The sequence below is a fragment of the Panthera tigris genome, chromosome B4 (genome assembly GCF_018350195.1).
Source record: "Panthera tigris isolate Pti1 chromosome B4, P.tigris_Pti1_mat1.1, whole genome shotgun sequence".
Taxonomy (NCBI): domain Eukaryota; kingdom Metazoa; phylum Chordata; class Mammalia; order Carnivora; family Felidae; genus Panthera; species Panthera tigris.
This window is the reverse complement of record NC_056666.1, coordinates 117,660,710-117,686,688: the sequence shown is the minus strand read 5'-3', so window position 1 is coordinate 117,686,688 and position 25,979 is coordinate 117,660,710. Positions and strand designations below refer to the sequence as shown.

Genomic DNA, 25,979 nt, shown 5'->3' with positions numbered 1-25,979 from the left:
AGCAATGCCGCTCACAGTGGCCGCTGACCCCTGCGAGCCAAAGCTGGCGGCTTTCCTAGGAATGGTCTGGAGAGCGTTTGATTAGGTCAGGCTGCTCCTGCTGCTTCAAACCTACCTGTCTGATGCTCTGTGACAGGGGGAAGAGAGGTCGCGGCGAACACCAGGACAATTAGTGTGCCGGGTTTTTTGTTTTTTGTTTTTTGCATCTGCCTGCCTTCCTCCCGTTTGGTGACCACCAGAGAAACCTCCATCATTGCTTGGTCAAATGAAGCCTGGCAAACAAACCAAGCCCCTTGCCCCACTTTGTTGTGCTGTGAAAAGATAAAGGAGGCACAGTGAACATCCAACTGATGGAATGAATGCTGACCCTGGTAGGCAACTTGATCTTTTACAGCCAACCCTAAGAGCTGATACCTTAAAGCACCTAATTTAGAGAGGTATGTGAAATCGTTAAAAAAAAAATACTAATTAAGGAAAACCAGCTACAGGGAAAACTGTGAACTGAGGGTCAGGAAAAACAAATTAAATTCATCTGAGTTGGTGCTATTTTAGAAAAGCCTAGAAAGGCTTAAATTAATCTGATGATAAATGAATGAAAGGAACACAGAACTCAAAAGGAATGGTAAGCACTGAAACTCAAGCTTCGTTCAATCATAAGATCTTAAAAAGCAAGCAGCACAGTGGTTCAGGGTTCAGCCTCAGTAGTCAGACCTCCTGTGTTTGAATTTTGGAAGATGGGAATATCTTCCAGCCATGTGACCTTGAATGAGTCAATTACCATCTGTGGGCTTCCAGTTCCTCATCTGTAAAATGGGGCTAATAATAGTAGTTAGTTCACATAGTTTTGAGGAGCATTAAATGAGATAATACATAAAAAGTACTTAAGAGGGTGCCAGAGATACTTGCAAGTGCCCCCTAAATATTAGCAATTTTAATCCAGTAATTTTAAAACTATGCTTCAAAGAGTCCCAAGTTTCTACAAGTCTTGTGCTGAAACACCTACAAATTTAAGATAAGGATAAGCAGGGGAAACTTGGTTTTTATCTGCAACTACCACAGTTGCTCAGCTTGTGTGTACCTTGTTTTAATTTCTGTTTGCCATTTTATTTGAACAAGATCCTGTAAGTTAAAACAAAACAAAACACGTCTTATAAGGCATCTGATCCAGCATCTGATCTGTTTATCCAGTTAGATCAGGAATCCTGTCCCTATCCGTGGATCATCCTGCCTCTTCTTGAATCTCTGCAGAAAACGGACTCTCACTGATCTATAGACCTTTACGGTTCAGGGTTGTTTGGATAATTAGAAAGTTCTTTCCCATGTTGACTTGTCTGATTTCACCTCCAGGTGCTAGTTTTGCTCTCTAAATATGGCCAAATTCTCTTCTGAAAAGATCCAGGTAGATGTTAGGAAAAAAACGATTGTACCCTTTGAGGTCTTCAGTGGCAAGAAGCAGAAATTGACTTTGACAAACCTAAAAAGAAGATAAATTTCTTGATGAGCCATTGGGCTGCTCATAGAATTGAAGAGAAGTTGGAGAACCAGGCATAGAAGAAAAGGCAGGAGTCAGTCTTTCTGGAGATCTTGATGGCATGACCCACTTAGGGCTTCCCCTCCCACATTCTTTCAGCTATCCCACCTAAGATGTGATTTCCATTCTCTCTGCCCATCAACCCAGCAGCATCTCTCCAAGAATGGGCCCGGAAAGACCCAACACACTCTGCATGTGCTCTCTTGGGCTCAGTGAATCCTGGGGTTCTTTCATCTAGTCGTCATCCTTCCCGTCATACCGCGGAATTGATGTGCTTTCCAAGGCACCCATGTCTGAAGGCGTGTACTGAGCTTTCAGTCAATTCAAACCTCAAGAGTAAGGCTTCCAGATTTACTAAAACACACAGAACACCCAGTTAAATTTAAATTTCAGATAAACAAGGAAGAATTATTTAGTGTAAGTATGTCCCACATATTTTGTCTGGCAATCCCACTTCTCACTTCTTTTGTTTTTTAATAGAATTGGCTGTGGAACCATTGCTGGTTCATCTTCTGTGCTTCATTTTAGAAGCTAAGCTCAGAAATACCCATTTATCTCAATTAAATTTCATCACATTGATTTCAGCTTCTCTTTCCAACTTGTCAGAAGTTTTAAATCTTGATGTTATGAAGTCAGTGTGTTCACTCTACTTCTAACCCTGAATCCCTAGTTTGACATTGTGACCAGAGAGGGAAGGAGAGCAGAGGTCCGTGGAGGGAAAAATAAAGAGAATGATGCAGTGTAGAAAGGATGGTGGTAGTAGGGAGATAGCCCATCAGAAAGAAGGACTCAGGATAGAAAAAGCTTTAAGGAAATTGGAGGAAGAGAAAGAAAGAAACATAAATATAAAGGAGAGGTACCAGTCAGGATTCTTAATTTCAGGCAACTGCTCAATTTAAGCAAAAACAAAAACAGCAATTATGTGAAGATATGAGAGGCTTGTAGACCCAACGGGAGGTTTGGATAATGGGCAGGAATCAAGGGTTGAGCATCAGGAACCAGAAAAAGGGCTGTGAAGCAAAACACACTGGACTCAAGGCCATTCGGGTTGCCATTGGGCTGATGAGCAACCTCCACCTGGCTCCACAATCATGCGTCGTAGGTGAGCTCTGGCGAAGAGTATCCCATTGGCTGAGCCTGTCACAGCCTGTCCCACAGAGGTGTTGAGCTTAGGGGAACTTTGGCCAAACCCTTTGGTCTGCATTGTGGAAGCCTCAAAACAGTCTCAAAAAGGGATCAGGGTGCAAATACGAAGAGGCTTTTTTTTTTTAATTTTTTATGTTTTTTATTTTGAGAGAGACAGAGACAGTGTGAGTGGGGGAGGGGCAGAGAGAGAGGGAGACAGAGAATCCCAAGCAGGCTCCATGTGGTCAGTGGTTAGGGGTCAGGGCACAGAGCCCGACACAGGGATTGAGCTCAGGAATCCATGAGATCATGACATGAGCTGAAATCAAGAGTCCAATACTTAACAAATAAGCCACCCAGGTGCCCAAGGAAGGGGCTTCTTTTTGTAGAGTCAAAAATCAATCAAAATCAGTCAATCAATCAACCCATTATTCATCAAGCAAGCAAGCAAACAAACATAATATTCCCCATGGAGAGATTAAAAGAATAGAATCATATGCAGACAACTCACTATATGCTGCCTCCAGCCCAGGCCTCTCTTCCTTGCTGCCAGCCAGAACAGTCATTTGCCTACTCAGTATTTGGACAGTATGTATGAACCAAAGCAATGCCAACAAAGTCTATCCAGAATCAAACTCGTGTTCTGCCCCAGCTCTGCCTCCAGCCTGTGTCTTCTTTCAGTGTCACCTGTCTCTGTGAACACCACACATTCCAAATCTAGTATCATCCGTACTCTTCTCACTCTTTTATCCTTATATGAAATACACCTCCAAGTCCTGCTGAGTTTACTCCTTAATTCTCATTTGAATATGTTGACTTCTTTCTATCTCTTCGCCTCCACCCATTCCAATCCTATCCTCACCTTTATTACTATAATAACCACATTCCTGAGGTCTCTGAATCTGCTCTGCGCCCCTGCTCCCTGACTGTTCTTCACCCTGCAGCCACAGCAATCTTTCTGAAGTGCAAATTTGAACATGAAACTCCCCCCACCCCCCCCCCCCCCACATCCCTCAACTTGAAATATTTCAATGGCTTTCCATTGCGCTTAGAAAGAGATCAAGATCTTTAATCTAGCCTACAAGGTTTTAAAGGTCTGACCCTAGAGAGTCCTCTCCAAACTCTGTATCTGGGGTTGGGTGTGAGGATGTGGGGTGTTAGTGGTCGCGTAGTGGAGTGGTCTTCAGCGGCAGTGTCCAGAGCAAGAGCGTCTGTTGGGTAAGAACCAACCTCTAGGCTTAGAGTTAATTCTAGCCTTCATTAGCACCTATGATGTGATTAGTCCTGATCCTTGTACGCACGTTCACTTAACTCAGGGCAAGGGTCTCTACCAGGTGATGGCCCATATTTCTTTCCAGCTCCTTCTGTGATGTTTTAACTGATTACCTGGAAATATTCTGGCCGCTAGAGGGCCTCATTGGTTTTTTTCCCCTTAAAAGGCTCTCAAATAGTAGACAAGAACTACAAACATTCACTGGGCTCTAGCTGCTTTTGGGGTGTGTGACCTGTGCAAACATGTTGACTATTTTGCTAACAACGTTTTGAGAATATTTTTATTATCATTGGGTAGCTTTACACTGAAAACAGTTAACAATAAAAAATAAAAGTCTCTTCTATTTAGCATTTCTAATCTGTAGGTGAAACTAGGCTGTTGGAGCTCAGGGACCCTCAGCAATACACGACTCCTCTTCCAGCCTCCTTCAGCACTTGAAGAAAGAGTTTTAGGGTTGCAGAAAGCTTCACGGTCCTAGAACACCCCATTTCAACCGCCAATACTCACATCCTTACCATCACAATCTGCCAAAGAGATTGATAGTCACTGTCAATCCTATCATAACCTTTATCCAAAAGGTCATATGTCCTGGTTTGCCTAGGATGACCATCCTCTCCCAACCCTGAAAATGTTTCCGTTTGGATGATAATTTGCATGACCACCTTATTTGTCCTTGTTTATTTCAGACATTATAAGAAACTTAAGACTCCCACATTACTGCCTTCCCCATGGATCCTTTTCCTCACATATTCTATATCTGACCTCATCTTCCATCCTTTCACAACATCTAAAATCTGCCCTTGGTCCAAAAGTTTTTCCTATATGTTCTCTTCAACTTCTGGTTCTGAAATCTGACTCTCCTCTGAGGATCCTGCTTCTCATTTGGGCCTGGAGGTGGTGGTGATGGCGGTGGTGGTGGTGGTCATGGTGTATACCTTGCTCCCTGTCGCTGCCTCCAGACCACCACCCTTCTCTTCTCAGAACACCCAATTTTGACCTAACTCATGTCATCTCACTATATCACCTTCTCCTCCCCCCGCCCTTATTGTTGTGATCAATGGACCCCACAGAGCACTCTCATTTTATTCCTTGAAGGTTTTAACTCATTACTCCTTTTCATGGGTCTTTAATGCGCCTCCTGACGAAATTCTTAGAAATTTCAAAATTCACGTAAATGATAGTTCCCAAATTCTTGCCTCTTAGCTCTTGACTTCTTCTCTGGTGGTTATGTCTTTGAACATACCTCAGTCACCAGAGTCATGCCAAGATCTTTCATTATTAACTGCATGTACTTCATAATCTTCATTTTTATCTTTCATCTTTGACTACTGTCCACGATCTCTTTAGCTCTCTCCCTTTAGTATTTCAACTTCAACAATACTTTAAGCCCCCCAAGATCCATATTCTGTCAACCTCATCATCTTATCAGTACCCCTCACCTCTCACCCTCAGTACTTTTCTCTTTACCACGGTTCATCATTGCACTCCTTCCTGAAATCTTTCCTAGATGTACAGATATAGTTGGGTGGGGAACTTTGACAGTGGAAGCATGTGTTAGATATCTTCTGAATGCCTCTTTGTTGGTGCAATAGCAAACAAGGCACGGGTGAGAGTGAAGGCAGGAAGGAAGTGTTGTAAGCATGAGAGGAGACAAGATGGCTTGAAAGGGGCTTCTCAAACTTTAATGTGCATACAGCTCACCCAGGGATCTTGTTAAAATGGAGATTCTAGTTCTGTAAATCCACAGTGAGGCCTGAAATTCTGCATTTCAAATAAAATCTCAGGTGATGAAGATGTCATTGGTCCATGGGCCACACTTCGAGCAGCAAGGGTCTAGGATAAGTTTTCTTAATCTTGGTACTCTTGCCATTTTGGACCAGATATTTATTGTGGATGGCTGTCCTGAACATTGTAGGATGTTTAGCAGCATTCCCTTTTATAGGTTAGCTGCTAGCCCATATATTTCCCTGTCACATTCAACTGGAAACGCCCAATCCTGGCCAAATCCTATTCTCTACCTGCTTCATGCCTGCACCTGTGTAGTTGAATATGCCTGGAAAAACACACAATAATAATGTAAATCCATATGCATTATGCAGAACCTTAATGCTGCTTATTGTCCCTATTACATTTTCTTAATCTATTTAGACATTTATTGTCCTACAGTAGTGGTTTTTAACCAAGGTTGATTTTACTCCCTCAGTGGATACTTACAATGTATGGAGACATTTTTTTTTTTAATTTTAATTTCAGTATAGTTAACATACAGTGTTATGTCAGTTTCAGGTGGACGATGTAGTGATTCAACAGTTCTATATGTTATTCAGTGTTCATCAATATAAATATACTCTTAATCTCCTTCATCTATTTCATCCATCCACCCAGCAACCTCCCCCCTGGTAACCATCAGTTTGTTCTCTGTAGTTAAGAGTCTGTTTCTTGATTTGTCTCTCTCTCTCTCTTTTTTTCTTTTTAGTTTGTTAAATTCCACATATGAATTAAATCATATTATATTTATTTTTCTCTGACTGACTCATTTTGCTTAGCATTACACTGTCTAGCTCCATCCGTGTTGTTGCAAATGGCAAGATTTCATTCTTTTTTTTACAGCTGAATAATATTCCATTGTATAGCTATCACATCTTCTTTATTCATTCATCTATCAGTGGACACTTGGGCTGCTTCCATATCTTGGCTATTGTAAATAATATAAATATATTTATTGTAAATAAACATAGAGGTGCATGTATCTTTTCAAATTAGTGTTTTTGTGTTCTTTGGGTAAATACCCAGTAGTGGGATTACTGGATTGTAGGGTAGTTCTATTTATAACTTTTTGAGGAATCTCCATAGTATTTCCACAGGGGCTACACTAGTTTGCATTCCCATCAACAGTGCATGAGGGTTCCCTTTTTCCACATCCTCACCAACACTTGTTTCTTGTGTTTTTGATTTTAGCCATTCTGATAGTTGTGAGATGATATCTCATTGTAGTTTTGAGTTGCATTTCCCTGATGATGAGTGATGCTGAGAATCTTTTCATGTGTCTGTTGGCCATCTGTATGTCCTCTTGGGAGAAATGTCTGTTCATGCCTTCTGCTATACGGAGACATTTTGGATTGTCACAAATGGAGAAGATTATGCTGTTGGTATATCACAGGTAGAGGTCAGGAATGCTGCTAACCTACTATTGACCATATTGTGTCACTGTAATGATTATCTAAAATAACTCGTAGACAAGGTGACTGAAAATGTTAGGAACAAAAGAAAGAAAAGAAAAGGACATGAAAAGGAAAGGAAAAGAAAGGAAAGGAAAGGAAAGGAAAGGAAGGGAAAGGAAAGGAAAGGAAAGAAAAGGAAAGGAAAAGAAAGGAAAGGAATAGAAAGGAAAAGAAAAAAAAATGCTAGGAACATTGTCAGGGGATGCTTGTTTCTTTGTACTGACAGTTACATATACCATCTAATTTAATCGCTACCATATCACTATGAAGTTACATCCTCATTTTTTGGGAACTGAGACTCAGAAAGACTGAGGGTCTTTCCTAAGCTAGTGAATGCAGAGTTAGAATGCAAACCCATTTCTGGGTGGCTATCTCCATAATTCTGTATTTACATAAGAAATGTTACCTTCTTCCTGATTAACACAGAACTAGGCCTGCACATGAGGAATCATTAAGAACCAACACTTACATCTTCAGCCTGACGCAATTGTAAGAAACAGTGACTTAAATGGAGGAAAAATGTCACACTGACGATCACAAGAAAGAAACAATGATGCTCTAGCTTCGTTTAAACAATGAACCATCTTGCTTAGTGATTCAGCTGCAATTATATTTCAGTAATGTACCCCAGCTTTTCCCTGAGTGGGAGATAGCTGCTTTTAGACTTTCTGTTCCTGTTTTATTTAATCCAACCCAAGTTTGTTGATGCCTTAAGTGACTTACTAGTTAATTGTCACCCTGTTGATAGTACAGTTAATTGGTCCCTACCTAGTTCTAAAGGCTGGCGTGAGATGGGCGAAATCTTTTGGAAGCGCACTCTGTGGCTGGTAGGAATGCTCCCACTGACCACCTCAGCAGTAGACAAGGGCTTGCATCATCTTGCCCTCTGTAGGCCAGCTAGCTGAAGTTCCTTGCCAGATTTTGCCATCAACATTGGTCTTGGTTCCTGCTGTGTGGCTGGCCATATTTCACTCTTACCAGCCAAGGTATCTGTTCTGAGCTGTGGTGGTAGTTAGTAGTTAATTGGTAAGTAACCTTATCTGAGTCACTGAAACTAGAGCAAAGACCACACCTTAGCAAGGGTGTATCCTAGTGTAATCCTAGCTCCATGATTTACCACTGACTGGGTGACCTAGGGCAAGAAACAGGATTCTGTTTTCTGCAAAGTGGGGCTAGTAACACCTGTGCTACAGTATTCCTGTAAAGAACTCACTGAGCTCCAGCTCAGTGCTTAACGCATACTCCTCACTGAGGGCTTGGTGCTGTGCTAAATCCTTCCCACCAGTCACTTCAGTTTTACTTCAGTTAACTGTCACAATGACCCTAAGAGGAATAATAACATTCGAATCCTCATTTTATAGATAAGGAAAGTGGAGAAGAGAGAGAGAGAGAGAGAGAGCGCTTAAATCACATGCTTGCTGTCACACAGCCAGCAACAGGTTTCAAACTTAAGCAGATGAACTGCAGGCCTGTGTTCTTAATCATTAGCCAATAACGCTCAGAGTGAGTCGTTCATAGAAGGTGACTGTGTTGTTGTCTTTGATGATGGTATTACTGTGTGGTCTCCTTCTCAACTTTCCAACTTCTCTGGGGGTCTATGTCTATTCAAGAGGATGGTTCTTTGTCTTTTCATTCAACATATATTTCTTGAAAACAGACTCTGTGCTCACCTAAGATAAGTAAACCAGACAGACATGGTTCCTGAATTCCTCGAATAATTCAGTGGGGAAAATGCATTGAACAAGAAGTGCCAAATGATGAATTAACTGCAAGTGTGATAAGGAGGAAGGAAAATTGATAAAAGGGGAGCTCTAACCTTTGCTGTGGCAGAGGGCCAGGTAGGCCTCTTGGGTCAGAAAATTCTCTTCTTCTTTCCTGGAAGCCTGCAGGGGAGGGATGCTAGTATTTTTTAAGGAGATCCGCAACAGGCTCTCAGAGTTACTTTTATGTTAACTTTCTTATTAAAGACAAAAAGAACAAAACAATTTATGGGCTTTAAAAACCATATGACAGACCATTAGGAAAACTGAATTAATGAAGTAGATTAAATATGAACATATGATAAACCGTCTCAGTAGTTTTCTCTACAATAGTTTCCTTCTGCTTTGGAAACACCTGTCTTCCCTCTATTCACGTGAAATTTCATGCAATCTCCTCTGGCTGTTCTAACCTCATAGGTTTGGGGATTGGTGAAGAGACACTCTGCGTACATCCATTAGAGGCCTTTTGCTTCCAGCTGTTCCCAAATCCTAGATTGTTCCTTCAAAACACAGGCTTTATGCCCTAGAGGGCTTTCTTCCAACATACAACTATGCCAGTTTATCGTCCTAGATCTGTTTTAAAAATTTACATTTACTTAAGATGTTAAAATACTTAACCCAGGGGGATCAGTTGTTTCCCCATAAAATGTTGCAGCTCTGCATATTATATTTCCATCTAAAATATATATAGAAGGATTTGTAAAATATTTAGGCTAAGAGACATAGCACAAACCTAATTTATAACATGCCATAAATAATAATAAGGCAGTTTTCTAATTAGATTCTGTTTCCCCAAATAAAGACATACCATAGTAGATTATTTCTGTAGTCCTATTTTTTTTTTAAAAAAATCAATTCATCAGCACATCTGAAATCCATATACCAAACTGGCAGAAAATCAAGATACTAATTTTATATAGGAGAGGAAAACCCCTAGAGATTTCCATTTAAATATCTACATCCTGGAACCATTTCAGGTTCTGATTTAAAATCAGGGGTTCGATATTTTATGGCAGATTATAGGCAGAATCCAGAGAATTAGATGAGACATTTTCTGACTTGTATTATCTACTTGATGAACCAAAGTCTTGCTTTCAGATTCATTTTCAGTATGATTTCCCTGTTGGATATGTCCTGGATGCCATGGTGAGAAGCTGGCAGGAAAACCCTGGGGAAGAGGTCAGAAACGATGCTATCAAAAAGAGAAATGTCATGGGACAAAGACTAAAAATTGGAAACAATGAGAGAAGGAGGGAGGGAGGGAGAGAAAGAGAGAAAAAAGAGAGTGCCATATATCTATATCTATATCATCTATATCTATATCTATTTCTGTCACTATCTCTATCTCTATGGAGAGAGAATTTGCACGCAAGGCAGAACAACATAAGAAATAATACATGGAGTACTTCTACTAACATGATCATTTTGGTTCCTCTTATTTAAACCCTCTTTAAGCTTTCACTTGTAATTAATAAGAACTGCTATTTAAAAAATTTCAGAAGGACTTCTGTTTAGTGTTGAAACATAAAAGAAAAATATTGCCCTTTCATCATCTCTAAGAGAAAAAAAAAACCCCACACGATTTATGTATATACTTTGGAATCAAAGTCCCTTTTAAGTCTCTTGGAGCTGATCATAAATAGAAGCCAAGTCTGATCTCAAATAATAAAATAGTGGGAAAAAAGATAATGCACCCTACCATTTAAGCATTTGGACCACATCGTTAAGAGTGGTTCAACTGAGTGCCATTAAATTAGTCTTAAGAATGCAGTGCATTGGAATTTGTGTAGTAGGGACTGTTTTTCTGTATAGAAGCAACTGCTGATTACTGAATAGTAATGGAGGAACTCTATGGTTGCTTTCCCAAGAGTGGTGCTGGCATCCACTGAGCTGACCACTAACCCTCCTCTAACCTAGTTTCCCTTGGGACTGATGCTGTGGGTTATGGTTTTTCCTCTAAAAGGAAATTGACAACCTTACTTTTGAAGTGGAGAAAACATGAATTATATATATCAGTGCTAGTACTCAGTTAAACAGGTTATTTACTAGAGAGTAGAGTTTTGATGGAAGTGAAAACTTATCCTGGGAAGAAGAAATTAGCAATAAATCTGGTGATGAAGGTGGCTGAATTCTTCCCCGGATAGCCCCGTTTAGATGCACAACCTGAAGCATGTAGCCAACATGTGGTGGAGAGCCTGCTTAAACTTAATACGTTTTCCCACATTTGGGAGGTGGGGGTGGGGGGAGTTCAAATAGAGATAAACAGCAGTCTAAGACCGCGGAAGCATCCTTAGAGACAATCATTTTTAGACAGAAAATAGAAAGGCTTATGTATACAGCTGGTATTTACATGAATTCCTCCCACTGAAGCCTGGGACTTTGGAAGACAGACCAAGAGATAGGAGGGAAACAGCTGTCTGTGCAGATGTTGTCAACAAATAGGATTTGGGATTCTGATCTATTATGCAAAAGCCCATAACCAACGACTTTTACCTGAGGATCTGGGGAAGAAGGGCATTTAACTGACCTCTGAGTACTGGTGTGTTCAGGGCTTATTCCTGGGCTTCCTTCTTTCCCTGTTTTTTCTCCCTGGGTGAACTCACCCAGTCCTAAGCATGTAAATGCAATCTATGCTGATTTAATGTTTGTGAAGTGATGAGAGTCATGCCTAGCTCATAGTAAACACCATGGAAGTGTCAGCTATCTTTATTTATTATAGCTAATTGCCTACTATTTCCCCTTGTGTGTTTGATCGGTATTCCCAAATTAAGTCCAAAATGGAATTGCAGGTTTTATCGTTCCCACAAACCAATCTCCCCTGTGTTGTTTTTCCATCTCTGTAATAGCAGCTTGACCCAGTGACTCAGGCCAAATGCTTAGGAATCATTGTTGATTCCTTTTTTTCTCTTACTCTTCACATCCAATTCATCAGCAAGTCATCCCAGTTAAACCTCTGAGATGGAAAACAAATCCATCCACCCCTCTCCATCTTTACTGCCACTATTCTCGAACAAGGCTCCCCCCCATCTCTTGCCTGGAAGGCTGTAGAAACATTTTACCTTTTTTTTTTTTTTTTTTTTTTTGCTTCTACTCTTCCATTAAGATCCTTTCTCCATACACTAACCAGAAAGATGTCTTTAAAAGGTGAATCAGGGTCAGGCTCATGACTTAACAGTGCACTCAGCATATAATTCAGTCTTCTTTGGTTTTACTCCATTTGGGCTGCTGTAACAAAATACTATAGACTGGGTGGCTTGAACAATAAGCAACAAACAGTCCATGATCAAGGTACTGGCAGATTTGGGTTCTGGTGACAGCCCATTTCCTGGTTCATAGACAGTTGTCTTCTTAATGTGTCTTCTTATGGCAGAGGGGACGAGAAAGATCTCTAGGGTCTCTTTGTAAGGGCACTAATCCCATTCATGAGTGCTGTGATCTAATCACCCCAAAGGCCCCATTTCCTAATCCGATCACGCTGGGAATTAAAATTTCAACATATGTATTCTGGGGTAGGGACACAAACATTCAGTCTAAGTCACCTTCCCATGAAGTACAAAGCCTAAGCCTTTCCCCACTTGACCCTCCTCCATCATTCTTTCTCTTGCTCACGACACTCCATTTAAACTGGACTTTTTGTTCTTTCCATTTGTTTCCTGCGTTATTTCTCCCCACATCTTTCACCCCTGTCCCCCACCAACAATACATTTGTTTCTCAAAATTCAGGCTACAGCCAATGTGTTTAAGGCTTTCCTGACCACTCAGCTCATGTCTACCTACTGTTAGTGCAAGCTCCTGGAGTGCCGGGGCTTTTTCTGTCCTGTTTATGGCATCTCAGATGCTTAGGACAATTCTGTAGCAAGGAAGAGGTTCAATGAATAAGGATAAATACAAAATTATCCAGAAAACTGATCAGCTAGAGGGGATAAAAACTTGAAGCTTGTTTAGGGAGAGCAGCAGCATGTATGATGTGTAAGAATAACAAAAGTACCAAAGGAGGGACCCTGTGATTTACTTAGAAAGAATAGGGGCTGGAATCTCCATCTAAAGTCAAACTCTTCATGTGCCCACTAGATCCCTCTCCTTATTTTTACTCCTGGACAATATTCCAGAAATTTCTCTTTGTCTCTATAAAATCATACATTTTTTTTTTTTTTTGGCGTTCTACTGGATCATTTCCATCATCATGCAAAGATGTGATTTTTCCTTTTTTTTTTTTAATAAAAGACAAAGAAACAGACTAAAAACCCAACTTGACTCCTTTTCTCCCTCTATTTCTCTGCTCACTGTTAGCACAGACATTACACAAAGGGATGCATATTCTTGACGCTCCAATCCCTTGCTTGGAACTCCCTCCAATCAGGCATTCACAGCCAGCCTACTACCAAGATGTGTGTGGCCACAGGTGACTTCCATGTAGCTAGTCTTTAGTCCTTGCCTGACGATTCATGTCCTCACTCTGTCCTCCTTGATTTTTCACTTGACTTCCATGGTAATCACCTAATTCTCTTAGCTACTTTTTCTCCTCTCTGATGGCTTCCTCTCAGTCCTCTTTCCTGGTGTTTCCTCATCTCCCACAACTGTAAGTATGCAAATGTCCCAGGACTCCAAGCTTAAGCACCTTCCTTTTCTATCTTTACTCACTTGTTTGGTGATTTCATAGAGCTTCACACTTTCAACTTCCATCTATATGCTTATGACTCCCAGATTTCTTTTTTTTTTCATTAAAATTTTTTTAAGGTTTATTTATTTTTGATAGAGACAGAGGGAGACACAGAATCTGAAGCAGGCTCCAGGCTCTGAGCTGTCAGCACAGAGCCCAACATGGAGCTTGAACTCATGGACTGCGAGATCATGACCTGAGCTGAGGTCAGACGCTTAACTGACTGAGCCTCCCAGGTGCCCTTTGACTCCCAGATATCTATCTCCAGCCTGGACACTTCTCAAGTCTTGCCTATTCATCATCTCCACTTAGATATATAATAAACCTCACAAAATTAAAATGCCTGAAACAAAACCCCTGATTTTTCTCCCCCTCAAATCTCCTCCTCCACTGTTGTCTCCAGTTCAGAAAAAATGGTGACTCTTTATGATTCTCCAGAGGGGGAGACAAAAACTTAGAACCTTGGATCCATACTGATCAACTCCTTCCTTTAATACCCACATCCGTACTGTAGACTCTACTTTTAAAAGGAACCTAGATTCTGACAGTGTCTCTCCATTACTATCCTGGTTGAAGCATCATCTTTTCTCTGAATTATTTCAATATCCTCCTAATTGTTTTTTCTGTTTCCTTCCTGTCCTATTGGAATCTATTTTTAGCATGGCAGTCTGAAAGATCCTTTTAAAACCTAAGTCATCTAAAGTCACTGCTCTACTCAGAGCCCATATTTGCCTTCCTGCTCAGAGTAAAAGCTAACTCCCCAATAGACTGTAAGGTTCCTGGGATCTTCATACAGTGCCTACAATGGCACCCGGCACATAATAGGTACTTAATAAATATTTGATAATTCAATAAATTAAAAAAGTAGGCTCCTCAGAAAGGGAGGCAGAGTAATACTATACGGCAATAATATCTTAAATTCGCTCAGAAACTCTTAGTGAGGGTAAAGTACATGTCGAATTTCTTGGCAACTGATTCTTCTCTCCCGTGTGGTCTTTTGCCCATCACCTTTCTGTCTTGTTTCCTACTTCTCTCCCATTCATTCATTCTACTCCAGCAACACTGTCCTTCTTGCTGTTTCTCAAATATGTTGGGCATGTTCCTGTTTTGGAGATTTAGTACTTGTTGCTTCCTTTACTTGGAACTCTCTACCCCAAATATCTGCATGACTTACTCCATCACCTCTAAAGATCCTTTGCTCAAATGAATCTTTTCTGGCAACTTCTTTTAAAAAAAAATTTAATCTCACACTCATGACAGCCTCCTCTTCCCTAAAATATTTATTTCCATACAACTGGTCATTATCTGACACTCTGTAATTTTATACTTTTATTTGATTAAATGTAAAATCCTTGAGGGAGTTTTGTCTGTTTGGTTCTCTGCTGAATCTTCAACACTTCCATTAATGCCAGACACAGAGGACGTTCTCAGTAGATATGTGTTGAATGGATGAATGAGGTAATGAATAAATGAACTCTGATATGAAGGAACTGAAACCTCACTTGGGCAAAGAATTTGAAATACAGATAACTCAAGTACTGCAAATAACATTTTTTTCACATGAACCCAGATTAATTATTTCTCATGACTGTGGAGAACTTGCAAGTCAGGTCACTGAACTGAGATTGATTACTGTTGAGAAATAAAGAAGAAAAAAATGTGCCAGAAAACTTTGGATGTTAAAAAAAATCTTATTTTCAAAACAGTAGACTCAGTAGACCTAAGACTGGTACACTTGCTCTTGAACAAGATTTTGGAATTGATCATTATATTATGTGCCTACCCACTACAGGAAGTTTGCCACCAAGGCCAAATAGGAGGATACCAAGAACAAGAAGTCATGTTGGCTAAATTAATTTCTTATTTGCCTTGTTGAAAACTAGAATGCCAGAGAAGGCATGTGAGAGGCAGAGTGTATTTGCACTTTAACAAGTCACTAATGAAAAATCTCTCAGCGTGTGTGTGTGTGTGTGTGTGTGTGTATAAAATGGGGGAAAATGAGAAAGACCTGACATAATTAGATAGATTAATAATTTGTTTGACAATTAAAGCGATTGCTATCAGCCAGGATAGAAATTCTATTCAAAAAGTTTTAATCAGTTCTCCGTATTTTGCTAAGCATTCTCCACACTCTCCTTCTCTCCTTGAAGCAGAGATCAGCGGTACCCTGTGGTTCTCTCCCTAGTCCTAATCAACATATTTATTCATCAGTGCTTTTAGCAGTTTTAAATGTTTAGATCTGACTCACTTGGAAGTAATGGTGAATATACTGTATGACAGAATCTGTATCCAATTCTATCTAGACTGGCTTGGAGGACAAGTTGCCCCTGAGTATGCAGGGTCCTGCCAAGCTTCAACAAGTTGCCTGCACCCATGATATATGGAGCAGACGTAACTTAGTAGCAGCCCATGTGGAAGGCATGAGAGGTTTGATTAGCTAGGGTGGAAGTGAAGTTGCTCCAAAATTAGGACCCATGAGGGTCATCCAGGCTGCTGGGCAGCTTGCTTCACAGGCCATGGCTCTGCCATCCTGGAGGATTCTTGTCTTACCTGTATAGGCAAAATGCCTCTGTTTTATGTCAATGTCCTAACCTATGGGAAAAATGTCCTGGGAAAGTGATTTCCTTTCTTAAAGTTATTTTTTTAATTTACATGTAGTAAAAATCTTTTTGGGGGGTGTGTTGTCCTGTAAGTTTTAACATATATAGAGAGATTTTTTGTGAACACCCCTCTTGGTTCTCTGAGTGCTGAGACCATGGGCTTCTCTTGGTGTTTCCTGTTTATGGTTCCAGTTTTGGGCTTCTCCAGAGCCCATTCCATCACATATCAGAGGTACAAACAAACAAAGAAAAAACAGCATTGCTGGGTTGCTTTGGAGCCCTGAACTTCCTACCTAGTCCTCTTTTTCTTACTCACTTTTCAGAGTCCTCTAACAGTTGCTTTATGTATTCTTCCCAAGCTTTTTAGTCTTAGTAAGCAGAGAGATAGTAGGGAGTATGTTTGCTCCCTCTAAACCAGAATTGAACTTTGCAGTTTCCTCTTAAAATGCATGGAATGATGGGACACTCTTTACTTCCACTCACACTCTATTGATAGCAACTTAATCTTAGGGCCATGCCCACCTAGCTGCAAGACAGGCTGGAAAATACATCCTCCAGCTTAAGTTAAGGGGAAAAGCCAAAAATTTTTTACCAAGAAAGAAAGAAGAAGAGATTTTAGGAAACACTGGCAGTCTGCCACAGGGATGACAGTGAAGAATATATTCAACGTGGCTTGAAAGAATAAGATGGCTAAGAAGATCTCATGCTGCATGTCTGTGCATTTGAAATATCAGGTTAAACTCTTATTGCCTCAGTTTCATCTTGGACTCTAAAACAATACAAATTTAAGACCAAAGTGAGGGCTAGACAAGTCGATGTATGCATCGAAATAGCTGCAAACTGGATCAGATTGTGGAGAGGGATAAATGTGGGCAGGAAAGTTTTTGGCAAAAGCTATAACCTTTACCTCTAGCCTGCTGAGGGAAGCTTCCCTGAAGCCATTCAGAGAGCTTCAGTGTAAACTCATTAGAACTGTTAGTTGTGTGTGGGGGGGTGAGAATGTTGGTGCCTGACTCATACCTGAGGGTATAAGTGGCTGCCTAAGGCTTGCTGATACGTCCAAAGTTTGCTGAGATGAGGAATGGACCACAGGTGGGCCATACAGAAGAGAGAATTGATGTGAGGCTATCTTGAATCCTGTTTAATCTGTCTACCTGGAAGAGAGGAAGGACTTCAGCATCAAGAACATGGAAGAGAATGCTGGGTTCTAGGAAATGGTTCAAACAATGATCATTGAGACAACAAGCTGAATGGGATGGAATTATCGCCTGAAGTACACAAAACACCCACATAAAAACAAGAGAAAGCTTTAAACACCTGCCAGACCCAGAGACAGCAAGCCAGGTTTATGATTCAAGACCTTTCCTTCATCTTACTGTAGCTTTGTAAAGGGCAGAAATTAGCTAGCAGGTGCGCAGATAAGAAGCCACCCACCACCCACCACCATCCACAAGCATATGAAATCCTTATCCTTTTCCTGTTGCATGCAGGCTTCCAACCTGAAGCTGACCCAAGCTAAGGAAGTAGAAAAGATATAATCATCAAACTGATGATTTTAATTAAGTGGATATTTTATTTACTGAATTGAGTCTACATTTATAACTTAAAGTGTTCTTAGAAATGTCTGTTACTTATGGGGTGCTTGGGTGACTCAGTTGGTTGAGTGGCTGACTCTTGACTTTGGCTCAGGTCATGATCCCAGGGTTGTAGGATCAAGCCTCATGTCAAGCTCCTCACCTGCTTAGGATTCTCTCCCTCTGTCCCTCTCCTCTGCTCTCATGTTCTCTCTCTCTCTCTCTCTCTCTCTCAAAAGAGAAATAAATAAAAAGAAATGTCTGTTACTTAAGAGTGAGGACAACTCGGGGCGCCTGGGTGGCTTGGTCGGTTGAGCATCCGACTTCGGCTCAGGTCATGATCTCACGGTCCATGAGTTCGAGCCCCGCGTCGGGCTCTGTGCTGACAGCTCAGAGCCTGGAGCCTGTTTCGGATTCTGTGTCTCCCTCTTTCTCTGCTCCTCCCCTGTTCATGCTCTGTCTCTCTCTGTCTCAAAAAAATAAATAAACGTTAAAAAAATTAAAAAAAAAAAGAGTGAGGACATCTCACTCATTCTTTACCATCCCTGATTACATTTTAAAGGGAAGGTAGGAGACAAAATAATGTTGCATTTTGATAATGCTACAAATTGTATCTTGTCAATATAGCAACTACAAGTATGAAGTATTTCAGATGCAAGAGAGAAAAATCTGGTCTTATTTTCTCACAGAAGTATGTTGAGCATTTGTAGGCACTGTATGTTAAGAGGAACACAGAAAGGAACCATTTGCATCAAGTGACCATGCTGGTAGAAGGATTCAGAAGGATCACATTTTTTCCCAAACTGAAGGGCTAGCATGAAGAAGCGAGATTAAACTTGCTCAGGAGTTTAGTGGGTCAACTTGCTGAAAGCTTTATAGAGTCATGTATTTAATATGAAGAAGACTTCTTTAGTGTTATGGGGCCCCACAGATAGAATGGGTTGCCTTGAGAGATGGGAGCTTTGCATCACTGGAGATGCACAAGTTCCATTGGATGATGTTATATGGCAAGGTTGCTTGTAGAGGGAATTCAAACATTGGGAGGGTGGTTGGGGTTAATGATCTTTAAGGCCCTTTCTGACTTTGAGACTATGGGGTTCTATAATCTCTCTGTCCAGATGTGTTCATACTATTTAGAAACTGTAATATTACTGAGTCAAATCTAAAAGTGCATGTATTCTCTCATGTAACAAGCATCTACTCTATCTGATCATTTCTGTCTATTTGAATCTCATAGGAAACCAGCCAAGTGGAAAAAAAAAACTCCAATAAGTTTTTAAAATCATGAATCCCATAACTGAAAAATCCCTCAAATAATGACAGTTTAGCTAAGTACAAATTATAATTAAATTTGTGATTTGTTTTATAGCTAAAAAAAGCATTCCAGCTTCCCCCGTCACCCATTCTCTTCCACTGTTGCTCTCTCTGTCAATCACCCTCTCTCGTTATCCATTAGCTCTTTACAACTCAATCCACTGAGAGAAAACTCTCTGTTCCAATGTATCCAGGCCATTGTCTTGGCTATATCTCTCTGGAATACAGTGAAGGAAGCACAGCTGCTCCGGTGTAAAGATGCAACATGGGGTTCCATGTGCTTGCCTGTTCTCTTCAAGAGTTATTTATGCCAATGACTCTTACATTTTTCTTCGATTCCACAATGGCAGGAAGCACATGGTGGGTGCTCAATAAATAGGGAAACAATGATCTCCTTTTCTTTTTATCTCTCTCATTGGGGAGCTACTGAGAGAAACCAGATTGATCTCACAAAGAAAGCCACACAGCTTTGAAGAGTGTTTGGCATTGCTTCCATTCTCCAATATTTACAGACCATGTGGAATATAAAGACAAAGCAAACAAGATCCCAGCTATCAATGTGCCAGTAATCTAGTTGGGAAGATAAAATATGGGAAAATAGACTTAATAAAAGAAAAGGTATGAGTGTGATAAATGATGTGGATAAAATATTGGGCTTACAGCTTTGGAAAGGACCTTGGAGATTAGTGAATTCATAGTCTTCTTTTTACAGTTGGGTAAACTGAAGCCTTCCCAAGTCTCTGCTGTCTTGACACTCCTGTGTCCACATTACTCAAAGCATTATCCCACATTCTCCCCCAACATGATGAATCTTATAGCTTGCCTTTCCAGCAGCCATTGTCTTCTCTTTGCAGGCATGGTCTAGTTGTTTGAGTAGTAGTGTGCCCAGTCTAAGAGATGAATCAGGATTGGTTTCAGTCATGACTATCCTTCCTCTATGCCAATGATTGACATAGGGATGAAAGCGTGACAGTGGGATTTAAGGGAAATCAGATGAAGATTTCTGAAAAAGCTTCTCTTCTTCATTAAAAAGGTTCTTTTTCTTATTTCCACTTTGTTTCAAGTGTAGATGTTGATGTCTAAGGATATGACACTTGGAGTTGGGATAGACAATTTGCACCATGAGGGAGACAATGCTACACGTGGTAGAATCAAAGGAACTCAGGATCAACCTCTGTCTAAACTTCTTGTTAGTTAACAATAAATATCAATTTGGTTTAATTCTATGTATGTTTTGCTTTTACTCACAACCATAAACACTGCAAAACTTTATCTTCAGTAACTCTTCTGCTGCTGTCTTTCCTCCTCACTCACTTCATTAGAACCTCTGGAACCTGGATTCCATTGTCTCTCTGCTTAACCAGAGCCCTGGCTCTCCTCAGAGGTCACTGAGTCTGTTGCAACCCTTTAAGAGAACTATCGTTCTCCATTCTCCAAATATGACAGAGGTCAGAGGTATGGATGCTATTACCTTAGATGCCCATTGCCTTGGTAGACCATTGATTCTTTGCTGTTACTAGAAAAAAAAAAAACAACTCTTCTCTTTTGAGGAGGCAAGAGGAAACAGATTGTGATTATACCTGATTATGCCTGATAATAACTACCATCTGGCTAAGACATCCTCTACCCCTGCATGTTGTTGCCATGTACACTCCCCCCCACTTGATCCCCCAAGCCAGGAACTCATTCATGTTCCTTTTCTGAAGTCTCTGGCAACAGCTTCACAGGCTTCCTTTTTCTCCATATACTGTCATTATCATGGTGACATCAGTGACTCTATAGATGTCCTTTCCAATACTTGAGTTCCAGTAATAGGTGTTCAGCCTCTCACTGAAATAGTCCTTTCATTATGCATAACACTGATGCAGTGATTTCAAAATATGCCAGCCAATTCTTTGACACCCTTTCAATCAAGAGGGGTGTCTATGTTTTCTCTTTGATTTGAGCTGGCCTGAGAGACTACCTATTAACCAATAGAATGAAGTGGAAGGAACATGCTGTGACATAGGAGACTAGCTTAGAGAAGACCATGCAGCTTCTGCCAGATTCTCTTGAGATGTTCATTCTAGGAGATGCCAGTCTCCAGGTGAGAAGTTCCATACTCAGAGACAGTCATGCTGAAGAGGCCATGAGTAGGTGTTCCAGCCAATAGTCCCAGCGAAATTCGCAGCTGACAGAGTGTCACTGGGCAGCCTTGTTAGTAAGCCATCCTGGAACTCTAGATGCCCTTTCAGATGATTCTACCTGCCAGCCATAGAGTCATTCCTGCAGCTTTTGAGTCTTTCCAGCTGAGGCCTAAATATCCTGGAGTGGAGAAAAGCCGTGTCTTCTGTGTCCCGTCTGAATTTCTGACAGAATTTTTTGAGCATATTAAAATGGTTGTTTCAAGCTGGTAGGTTTTGGAGTACAGGTTTCCCCTGCTACCTGAGCAGAGCATTCCTTTGAAAACTTTGGTAAGCCAAAATGGCACAAAGCCAAGCGTATGTACCCTCTGCCATTTCAAAAGTTTGTGTTTCGCCATTATGAAAGACCTACATTAGTACCTGGCTTTTGCTAACCGATAGAAATCTGAAGAGGATTTTCACTTTTACCAAAAAAAAAAAGCCTTCATCAAACTAATGTAGGTCTTTTTCAAGAGTAAAACAGCATAACGCAAACTTTGGGAAAGTGAGGGATACCTGCACTTTGTTTTGCAGCTATAGTAAACAGAACTCCTGCCATTGGCTTTCAGGGGAGTACAGTTCATTCAATGCTCATCAAATTCTCAAGAGAGGACCTTCCAAAGCAGAGAGGCAAGATAGGACAGTGATTATACCTGATTATACCTAATAATGTCTATTTTGAACATTATGATTGTGCTAGGCACGGTGCTTTGGCTAAGAATATGGATTTTGAGGTGAAACAAATAAGGATTCCCATCCCTGCTTTGCTACTTAACAATTGTGTGATTTGGGGGCAAGAAAAGCCACTCTACATTTTTGAGCCTCAGTTTCCTCATCTGTAAAATGGGGAAAATAACATCCATCTCATAGAATGGTTTTGAAGAGTAAATATGATAATATATATAAAGCCATTGATACTCAGCAAATGGTAGCTAGTTTTGATAATAACACAGAATAATATGATTTGTGTAAGAAATGAAGTCATAATGGAAGCAGAAGGTAAGACTACAGGGTCTTTTTTTCAAAACTATACCATAGTTTATTATTTTTTACTAGAGGACTCCTTTTTGTTGGTATATTTATTCTTACCTAGCTCTTATTTACTAGTTATTAAATCATATTTAAATGTTTAAAATATTACATTTGGTTTCATGCTAGTCATCTCAATCCGATATGAGACATAAGAAAAAATTTACAATCCAATATTTCACAGACCAGAACAATGATACTGAGCAAAAAAGTTTGGAATTTAGGGGAACTATGTTGTTCTTTTTATTATTTTGAATAAACAGGTTTTAAGAAAATCGATGTAAACTTATCATTTTGTGTGAGGGAGTGAATTTCATTTCTAAAAATAATATTTGAACTCAACATACTATTTATCAATTTAATTTAAAAATATTTACTTAAGTATTTCAAGAATAAAGCAAAGTGAAGAAAAAATAACATATTTTGCACAGAGGACCTCCCTCCCATCCAGATGCTAATATTTAAATGCCTTTGTGTTTTAGAAGATGAAGTTGGTAGGTTGGTGGGGAATGAATCAAAAGGTGGAACTTCTGAGCAGGGAGGTTAGTCAGGGTTATTTCAACTTCACTATTACCGGTAGGCCATGTGGTTATAATTCAACGATGTGTAGGAGGCTGGATGGGAAGGTGTGGGCATGAGAGGCCCCATAAAGGAAGACGTGAGAGGCCTTGGTTTTCAGGAGACCTGTAGTCAAATTTCTCTCCCCAGCCCCCAATACCATAGCACAAATCTGTGTTTCCTTTTTCTTAGGGAGAAAAAATAAAATTAACAAAGTACAACCACTAAACAGGTTACACTAAGCTATGTGAGCAATTTTGTCAGAAATATCAATTCTACATATTGCAGCAAAAGAAACATGGAATGTTTGCCAAGTTCTTGTGAGAAATCTCTGTCTAAAAATTGTGCTAGCTTGCTAAATATAGAGTTGTTACAAAGAACAGAGCCAATTGGCCTGTTAAACCCACCTCAAATGAGATGATGGGGTTATGCTGGATTTTACCACACCAATCACTTCTACCCCAAGGGACGTGGAAATGAGGTCAGGGCACTTTTGTGCCTGAAGCCAGATAGTTTCCCAGTTTCTGTAGATGTTCCTCCCCTCAAAAAGTGACAGGAAGTATCCGTATGTCCTCATACACCTGATTTCGAAACGAAGAAATCTCTTATGCAGATGGCTGAAACAAAGCTGTGTATTAATTTTTTTTAAAGTAAAAAATCCAAAAAGGACAGTAGAAAAATTCTTTGAATGCTCTCATAGTGTCCTGAAACTTCTGTTCTGTTGCTCTTTAAAGAACAGTTAGGTCTGGCTCCAAGGAAGGAATCACCCTTAATATTGCAAAGCACCTAAAAATATTAGTAACCGACTGAATGTAAACGAGTCAAATAGCTCAGGATATGAAAGCTGTAACAGGAAGAGGAACTGGGCTGTGAGAAAGAGGCATGGAAGTAGCTTTGGATGTCACGAAGGAAAGCATGCAAATTGCTGTTTGGGAAGGTAATTTGTGTCCTTATGAAAGCACACTGAGAAGGTGCTGGAATATCAATGTAGTCGGCTGGATTGTGTCCCCCCAAAAGTCAGGCCTAAGCTCTAACCCCTGGTATCCATGAGTATGACCTCATTTATAAATAGAGTCTTTGCACATATAATTAAAGATCTTGAGCTGATATTATTGTGGATTTAGGATGGATTCATTCTAAATCCAACACCGGTTCCCTTAGAAGAGAAAGGGGGGGAAGTTGAAACAGAAACATAGAGAAGGCGGTGATGTAAAGCAGAAACAGAGATTGGAGGGACGCAGCCAGAAGCCAAGGAACATTCAGGACTACTGCCAGCCACCAGAAGCTAGGAGACAGGCCTGGAACAGATTTTCTCTCAGAGCCTCCAGAAGGAACCAATCCTGACAACTTGATTTCGGACTTCTGGCCTCTGTAACAGTAGGAGAAGACATTTTTATTGTTTTATGCTGCCCAGTTTGTGGTCATTTGTTACAGCAGTCTCAGGAAACAAATAAAACCACCCACAGAAGCACCCATGTGAAGAGGAGACCCAGGATTAGAAAAGGGGATGTTGATAGGTGGAGAAGTGTGCTATTCCAACTTGAATTTATTAAAAATTAAATGAAATAAAAAATTTAGCTCCTCAGTTGCACTTGTCACAATTCAATTGCTACACGGGGCTCCCAGTTACTCAAAGGGACAGCACAGATACAGCACATTTCCATCGTTGCAGAGAGTTCTATTGGACAGTGTTGCTGTAAGAGCCACAGATCAAAGTTTCATTTCTATGGGCAAATGACGTGCATGGGGACTGTTGGCTTCAAATCTGTCTTTTCACTCACACCTGCACCAGAAGATAGCAGTTATCACTGGTAGTGTCACTTTTGATTATGAAGGAACTACAGCAGAAAGGTGTAAATATAGTACAACCACCTGTCTCGGGTTTCCTCCCACATACCATCTTCCCAAACAACAAACATAATAAATGATAGTATTGATAGACAATTCTCTTCCAAGACGACATCCCAAATCACTATTGCAGAAACTATCAAACATGTTCTTATCTGTGAATGCTATGTGAATCATACCCAGGAGGCCATATTTACTCCATTCCCTTCCTTGTATATTTCTATTTCCTCTTAAAATTTTAAGGAGGATTTCCCCCCCTTATAGCAATTTACCCTCTGGTGGGCTCTGTAGTTATTGAGAACAGCAGGAGCTCTATGGTGGGCTTAGAAACCTAGGGAAAGATTCTGAACAGGGGGATGATGTGATATACACTTATTTTCCCCAGAAGATGAATCTGGCAATGCTGTTAGGATGATTGGAAGGGGTAAAGCCTGTTGGCTGTGTAGTTGTGATGAAAATGGGAAAGAAATTATGCTCTGAATTGCAAAAGCTGCCGTCACCAAGATCCACCTGTTCAGAGCTATCTTTAGCTGCATTCAGGAACAATTTACCCACATAACCTTCCTTTCCCTTACTTTTCTTGTCTCCAGGTACAGGCATGAAGGAATTTGCAACATTAAAATGGGAAACGGCATTACAGGAGTGTGTGTGTGTGTGTGCATGTGTGTGTGCGTGTGTGTGTGTAAGAGAGAGAGAGAGACAGAAACAGAGATAGCGATGGGATATACATGTGTGCATGTACATGTGTGCTGGTGCATTGTTCGTCACAGGTAGTACCAACAGTATGGCATTTAATAGTTTCTTACAACCTGACCCTAAACACATTATCTTTTTCACCCTAAAACCTTCCCTCCTTCAGCTCTTAGAACCACATGTACTGTTCCCTAAATATTCCAGGCACTGCTGTGTCTCCATCTTTTGTCCTTATCTTTCCTTTGCCTGGAATGCTGTTCCATGTCTTCTCCTTGTGGTAAATTCAGACTCATTTTCAAGGCCAGTACGTAGGTCACTGCCTGTAGAAAGCTTTCTTTCATTATTCTATTCTCCCTTTGGAAGATATTCTGCTTCTTGTGGCTTTCCCTCTTGACAGTCAAACATGTTCATTTACCATGCGGGATTTGAATTCATTGGGTTCTTATTATTTCTTTTACGTTTTATTTGCAGAACTCGTCCCAGCATCATCCTCAGTGGACACTCAAGGGAAGTATGCTGAATGGACATCTGAGCTAGGTGAGGTTGACTTGGAAGTGGAATGGGAAGTAGGTGCCAGATGTGAATCTCTCAGCCATTTTTTCCCCCTTATTTGACAAATACTGTTAGGACC

The 25,979-nt window shown here is 40.5% G+C and overlaps 1 long non-coding RNA gene across 10 annotated transcripts in view; it reads left to right on the top strand.

The window, feature by feature from the left end:
• Positions 1–25,979, top strand: part of LOC122240139 — a 102,512-nt gene that overhangs the window by 19,550 nt on the left and 56,983 nt on the right. For all 10 annotated transcript variants that reach the window (XR_006219489.1, XR_006219490.1, XR_006219485.1 and 7 more), the window contains one exon: positions 25,820–25,885. This is a non-coding gene — a long non-coding RNA (uncharacterized LOC122240139). The remainder of the gene's footprint in view (positions 1–25,819; positions 25,886–25,979) is intronic.